The sequence below is a fragment of the Vombatus ursinus genome, unplaced genomic scaffold (assembly GCF_900497805.2).
Source record: "Vombatus ursinus unplaced genomic scaffold, bare-nosed wombat genome assembly UNPS02005286.1, whole genome shotgun sequence".
Lineage (NCBI taxonomy): Eukaryota > Metazoa > Chordata > Mammalia > Diprotodontia > Vombatidae > Vombatus > Vombatus ursinus.
The window spans coordinates 4,222,689-4,230,603 of NW_020945064.1; positions in this window are offsets into that span (position 1 = coordinate 4,222,689).

The following is a 7,915-nucleotide window of genomic DNA, read 5'->3' on the forward strand; positions in this document are numbered from 1 at the left end:
CCCTCGGAGCTGCTGATTGGTCCGCGCGCACACCTGCGTCGGGAGGCGCCAATGAGCCAGTCAGGATTGCCTAACCCAGCCCAGACAGCACTGTCTCCCTCCTCGGCCCTGGAGTTCTGAGCCTGGACGTGGGCTGTCTACCCACCCCGGGCAACTTAATCACTCCCCTTTCTAGCCCTCGGAGCCGTGACTTCCCACGTCTAGGGCAGAAGTTGAACCTTCCGATCTTTCACCAGTGCTTGAGGTCGTCTGCTCCTTGCACCGTGGAGAGCCCGCGCAGCCCACAGCCCGACACCACCCCGAGCGGTATGTCTCATTCTGAGTGACATTGGTGGGGGAACGGCTTTCGTGTAAGAGAAATTCTCATTGCGATGGAGCCTTCTGTATCTTCTCCCTCTGCCGCATATTATCTGCTGGAAACTGGGGGTGGGTGGGTGGGGGGAATTCCAGCACGAGGACAGCTCTGATCCAGGGATCCGCTTCTTACATTGTAAGAAACTCATAGGCATCTGAGCCTTTTGGGAAATTTGTTTTGATCGTCTTTTATAGAATGGCAGATTCCCACAGGTGAAAATGTTCCTCAGAATCCAACCCCTTCTGAAGCAGGAATCCTCTCTTCAGCGTCCTTGAAAAGAGGTTTAAATGTCCGAACTTATCAAATCCCCAGGCCCCCACCCCCACCCCTCCCCAGTTTTCCTGCTCCTTCTTGCTCTCACTGATGTGGGACCTACGTCATGTCAGCACTGTGGGCTTCAGTTTCTTCCTCCGTAAAACGGGGGAAACTGGGCTAGATCCATGGTCTTCAGCCTTTCTGCCTATGAGGACCCCTTTTAAGTACAAAAGTATTTGCAGAGCACCGGTGACTGTAGTTGTACTATTAATGTCAGTTGCTCGAGAAAATGACAAAAAACCTAAACTTTCATAGCAACTTTAACGTTATTAGTAAAATAGAAATGTATTCAAAAGCTTTGCAACTGGGTCTAGATAATTCCAAAAAGCTGCATATTATTAGTTGGACTTAAATAAAAAATCCAAATCACAACGTTTGGTAGGCAAATTACATATTAGTCAAGTGCATTATTTGGAGTCAAGCCAACAAGTATTAGGCATTTATTATGTACCAGGCTCTTCCATAAAAGCTGGGAATACAAATGGGAAAAGGTTGAGAGCTTAGGGCCCTGGAACTACAATAACAAGGGAATGCAAATAGAAGCAAAAAAAGAAAAGTCCCTGCCCTCAAGGAGCTTACTTTCTAATGGAAGGAGGACTCACCTAAAAGAAAGCTACATGCTGTTGGAGGGGGGAGAGAGAAGGTAACTACTGAGAAGGAACTGTGGAAAGAGAAGTGAAGAGAGGCAGCTCAGAGGAATGAAGGAGCACTATGGCTGGCCTGAATTCTTCCTTAAAATGCAGGTTTGGGGAGGAACTAACAAATTAGAAGAAGAGAGAAAGGAATCTCCCAAGGTGAGAAGGCTGCAAGGTACAGCCACCTCCCACAGCAAGAAGGATGCTTTTGAGTGTGGTGGCTAGACATCTTCCAAGCTAAGAAGACTGCTGGTTCATGGTCAAGAAAGAAGTCCAGAGAGTCAGGGAGCAGAACTGGAGAGATTAGAGTTAAATAAAAAAAAAAACAAAAGGACAGTTTGGGGGGTATAGAGATTCCCTTATCCTTGGAAAAAACCCTTACTAGCTGGCATCCATAAGTTGGAAATCCTTGATCTAGACACTTTTTAAGCCCACTTCCAGTAATAAATCCTAAGGCCATCTTCTAAATCTGGAAGGAGCTTAATATCAGGTAATTTATACTCTTAAGTGTGAATATAATATAATTTAGAGCTGGAAAGGACAAGTCCAGCCCTCTTCCCAGTGTTCTGACCTCCCCCAGTTTTGTTCTGGACATTCCATTTGGGCAGCTGTCAGAAGCAAAGCCAGTTTTCTTAGTTATTCAGATTTTACCTCCTCTTTTAACAAGAGGAAAGAACTTTTACTTTAAAACAAAATTCAAGATCTTTGCCAACAGCAAAGCAATGCTGTTCTTGTCAACTGCACTTAACAGATGTGGCAGATTTTACTGTTGGATCTGTGCAGTGTAGACTTCAAGCAGGGCAATCGCAAAAGATATTCCCATTTCAATGCTTTTATCAACCACAGCTTTATTTTTCAGTTAACCTCCTGATGGCATGTTTGCATTTTCAGCTTGTCCTTTGTGGGATTGAAGGCTTGAAACTCTCTGAAAGAGGAAACTGGGGCAGATGGAAGAAGTTTAATATGGGGCAAACACCTATAATAATGCCCAAAATACCATGTCCTCATTAATCAATTAACAGCCATTTATTAAGCACCTACTGTGTGCCAGGTGTTGCACTAGAAGCTAGAAATAAAAATATAATGAATCAACCCCTACTCTAAAAAAAGCTTAGGTTTTATTGGAGATGGCAAGTAGATAAGTGGATGGACGGATAGCTAGGTAGGTAGATACATGGATGGGTATAGACAGATAGATGTATGTATAAACATATACATACATATATAATGTATAATATATGTGAAATGTAGACAGTTTAAGCTTAAACTTAAAACTTCACTAAGATTTTTGGAATACTGTGTATTTAAATATTTTGCATTTATTTTCTTTATATTTTTTATATATGTATATGTCTATATTATATATGTATGTCTATATCTATACACATAAGCTTTATTAAAGCTTTAAAACTGAACTGAGACTTTTGGGACATCCTGTACAGGGAGTTTGGGAGGAAAGACACTATGGGGTGGGTAAAGCCAATCAGGAAAAGCTTCACATGGAAGATGATTCTTGACCTTCATCTTGACAGAAGTAAGGGATTCTATGAGTTGGAGGTGAAGAGGAAGGGCATTCCAAGGATGGGGGTAGGTAGGTCAGTGGGAAGGTACTAAGTATGTGAGAAACAGAGAAAAAGTCAATTTGATTGAATCACAGAGTGTGACTGGGGGAGAAACATACAATAAGGCTGAAAAGATAGATTGGAGTGAGGTAAGGAAGAGCTTTAAAAAGCAAAATAGAGAAGTTTCTGTTTATCCTAGAGACATTTATCCTAGACCTCAGGGCAGATAGGTAGCACAGTGGATAGAGTACCAGTCCTGAAGTCAGGAAAGACTCTTCACGAGTTCAAATCTCACCTCAGATACTTACTACCTGGTGACCCCTAGGCAAGTCATTTAACCCTGTTTGCCTCAATTTCCTCGAAGTGGCAAACGATTCGGGTATATTTGCCAAAAAACCCAAATGGGGTCACAGAGAGTCAGGCACGACTAAACAGTAAAAAGGGCTACAAGGGCTGATGGACCAGTGACCAGACCCTGTTGTCTCCTTTTAACATGTGTGTGCCTGAAAACATGGCAGAGTGGAGAGGGAACTTGGTTTCTGATTTGCCTTGGCTTTTACTAGCCCCAGGACCTTCAGCAAGTCACTGCCTTTCAAGGCTTCCATTTCCTCGTTTGTAAGATGAGGGAGCTGGACAAAATGATCTCCAACAGTCACTTCCAACACAGAGAATCCTGGGAATGAAACTGTCCCAAGAAGGGCTAATCCCATTGTCTAAGAAACAAGCCACAAAATGGGAAAAGGGGAAATAAGATTAACCGGAGATAAGAATAGCTGACATTTATGTAGGATTTTGAGGGAACAACAAAAATAAATGTAATTTAAAAAGATTTACAGGGAAACTACATTTTGTTAGAAGGTAGTATAGACAGTGAGTTAATATCTATATTAAATATATGCCTTAAATGTCTCAGCAACCAAATTCTTAAAGGAAAATTAAATGAATTATTAGAAGAAATAAACAGTAAAAGTATAATAGTGGAGACCTCAATTTACGACTCTTAGACCTATATAAATCTAACAACAACAAAAAAGGAAGATGAAAGACCTGAATAGAGTTTTAGAAAAGTTATATGGGATAGACCTCTGGAGAATATTAAATGGCAGTAGAAACTTTTTTCTCAGCTCTGCATGGTACCTTCACAAAAAACTGATCCTGTTATTAAGGCATTAAAAACCCCACAAATAAATATAGAAAAGCAGAACTATTAAATACATCTTTTATGGACCAAAATGCAATAAAATTATATTCAATTAAGAAATAAACTGAGTCTTCTTTCCACAAAATCTATAGGGGGAAAATAAAGGCCTTGCTATGTGAATTTCTGTTTTCATTTAAGAACCTGTAAGGAGAAAAGCCGGCTGCAAACCCAGTTAAAATTGTTTACCAATTCTCCCGTTCCTCCGAACCCCATTCCCTCCTTATTAATGGATTTCACATCATGTGCTGAGGCCATTTGGGTTTATACATCTTAGCACTGGCTAAAATGGATAGATACAGTATATTTCCTTTCTTGCCAAGACTCCTGCATTAAACAAGATAATGGAAATGATGAGAGAGACTTTTCCCCCAAGGGGCTGGCTGGTCAGTTTATTTTTTTCTAGTTATATAAAAATATGTACTTTATATGATGTCTACCCACTAAGCCATCAATGCTTTCCTTTGCTCCACCTAGAAAGCCTTGAAGTTCTAATTCCTTTGTGACTTACATCAACTCTTTCCTGTACACAGATAATTCAATAAAAAGGATTTTAAAAAACAATTAGATATGAATTCTGGCAGCTTGTACTCAGTGTTCTCTTTAAAAGCAGCTGACAAGTATAACTTCTTTACATGTCAAGGAATCTGTAAGCTTAGGAGAGAGAATAATAATAGTAATAATAACAACAGTAATAAATAATAGCTAGCATTTATATAGCACTTTACAGTCAGCAGAGCTCTTTATTATCCCATTTGATTCCCACAACAACTCTATGAGCTAAGTGCTATTATTAGCCTCATTTTTACAGATGAAGAAACTGAGGCTGAGAGTTGGTGTGCCTTGCCCAGGGTTACACAGTCAAGACCAAATTTGAACTCAGGGCTTCCTCACTCCAATTCCAGAGCTCCATCCACTGCATCACTTGTCTAAGAGATGACCCAAAGGTACCACTGATTTAGTTCAAGAAGCATTTATTAAATGCCTACTATGTTCAAGGCGTTGTGCCTGGCACCAGAGATAGAGACAGAAATGACCAAGGGTTCTTGCCTTGGAGGATCTTAGATTTTACAGAAGATCTCACCATGCCAACTAAATACAAGGCAAGTTGAAGAGGGAGGGAGAAATACCAGCTAGGGGGATCAGGAAGAGCATCCCTTAGGAAGTGATACTTAAAGTGACCCTTGAAGGAAACTAAGGTCTAAGGGGTGGAAGGTGAGGATAGATTACAATGTAGATATTGGGTACAGGACATGCAAGGGTAGAGAGGTAGGAGAGATGGGTTTGGGTATTGGACAAAGGTCAAGTTTGGCTGGATCCTAGAATGAAGAGAAGTTCAGTGTGAGATAAGTTTGCAATAGTAGTCTGGAGCCAGCCTTTCTGGGCTTTCAATTTGTATTTTTACGGTTTGTGAAAGACATGGGTAAGGAGAATTCATTCAACAAGTACTCATTAAACACCTAATAGCAAAACACAATTAGCCTTCTATGACCTGAAGATTGGAGGCCAAGAAGGTTGGGGGGGAGGGGAATAGCCAAAGCAGTGGGTAGAATGAATACTGGTCTAGCCAGATGACTCTGGGCAAGTCAGTTAATTTCTGTTTGCCTTAGTTTCATCATCTGTAAAATGGGAATAGATATCTCTATTCCAAATGTTCATGTGGAATACAATTATCCCTTCTACATTGCAACTTTCCCCATCTAGGTTTTTCCATATATCAAAGGTTGGCACAAGAAATTAAATGGGAATTTTGGGGGGAATCTTGTGGAAGACAAAGATATTTAGAAACTCAGAAATGCACAAAACATGCAGATAGTATAGTATAATATCAACATATTTTATCTTTTAATATAATAATTCAGAATTCTTCTCTGGTACAATGAGGGGGCCAAAAATTTTACTAGGATTTTGCAGATCAAGGTGTGCTACAACCCTAACCCCTGCAAGGTGGAAGGGATAATTGTATTTGTGCCCAGCCTGTGGTAGAGTTTTTTATTGGTCTGCTCAACCACAGTCACTGTACCTTGACTCCAACATAGTGATGTCATTTTGGGCCTCTGAGAATGAAGGACAACAACCAACCCAAAAGGGGATAACAATAGCACCACCTTCCAGGATTGGATCAAATGAGATAATATTTGTAAAGCACTTTAAAAACTATAATAAATGCTAGCAATTACTATTACTTCTATTAAGTCGGCTTAATACTACTTTTCCAGTCAAGTCCAAAAATCAGTATTCCAATAAAGTCTTCATCCTAAGAGGTTAGTAGATGTGTTTCTTCTCCCAGAAGTATCTATCAGTCAATTAGTCAATTAAATACCTACTATGTGCCCTAAGGTAGCTAGGGTCAAAGTGGATAGATCACTTGGCTTCGAATCAGGAAGACTTCATAAGTTCAAATCCAGCCGCAGACACTTAGTATCTGTGTGACCCTGGGCAAGTCACTTAACTCTGTTTGCCTCAGTTTCCTCATCTATAAAATGAGCCAGAGAAGTAAATGGCAAACCACTCCAGCATCTGCCAAGAAAACCCCAAATGGGGTCACGAAAAATCAGACCTAACTGAAACGACTGAACAATTGTGCTGAACTCAGGGAATATAAACCAAGGCAAGAGGACAATCAATCCCTGCCCTCAAGGAGCTCACAGTCTAAGGAGAGAGACAACATGGACCAACTATGGACAAACAGGGTATATATGGGTTAATATAGAGATGGTCAACAGAGGAGTCACTAGCTTTAAGAAAGATTGAGAAAGGCTTCCTGTAGAAGATAAGATTTTATTTGGCACTGGAAGGAAGCTAGGAGGTAGAGATGAGAAGGGAGAGCATTCCAGACACGGAGACAGCTAGATAAAATGCCTGCAGTTAAGAGATGATGTGTCTAGGACATGGAATAGCAAGGAGGCTAACTGGTGTTACTGGATGGAACAATATGTAGCAGGAAGGAAGACTGGAAAAATAGGGAAGGGCTGAGTTATGAAAGGCTTTAAATACCAAACAGAAGATTGTGTGTTTGATCCTGGAAATGATGGAGAGTCATTGGAGTTTATTGAATTGGAGGGTAACATGGTCAAACCTGTGTTTTAAGATCAGTTTGACAGCTGTGTTGGGAATGGATTGGAGTGGGGAGAGAGGCAGGCAGACCCACCAATGGGCTATTATAATAGTCCAGCTATGAGTGGCAGTGTCAGAGGGGAGTAGAGGGGGGTTATGAACATAAAATTGACAGGCCTTGGCAACGGGGAGGATATAGAGGGTGAGAAGCTGAAGATGACATCTAGGTTGCAAGGCTAGGAGACTGGGAGGATGGTAATTTCCTCAATAGTAATGGGGAAGACAATCAGTTCCAGATGTCCAATAGACAGTTGGAGATTTAAGTTTTGAGATTAGGGCTGGATAAATAGATTTGAGAATCATCAGCATAGAGATAATTGAATCCCAAGGAACTGATTAGATCACCTACCCAACTTCAATGGAGGAATATGAGAAGAGGGCCCTGGACTGAATCCTGTGGCACACCCACTATTGGCAGGGTGTGACCAGGATGTGATCTAACAAAGGAGACTGAGGAAGGATCAGATAGGTATGTAAAGAAAAGAAAGAGCAGTTATGAAAACTTAGGGACAAGAGAAAGAAAATGTCAATGTCAAAGGCTGCAGAGAGGTCAAGAAAGATGAAAATTGGGAAAGGTCATTAGATTTGGCAATTTCAATTGTTAGCCTTTGACCAAGCAATACCATTACTAAGTCTGTATTCCAAAGAGATAAAAAAAAAAGAAAAAAGGACCTATAAGTACAAAAATATTTATAGCAGCTCTTTTTGTGATGGAAAAGAATTGAAAATTGAG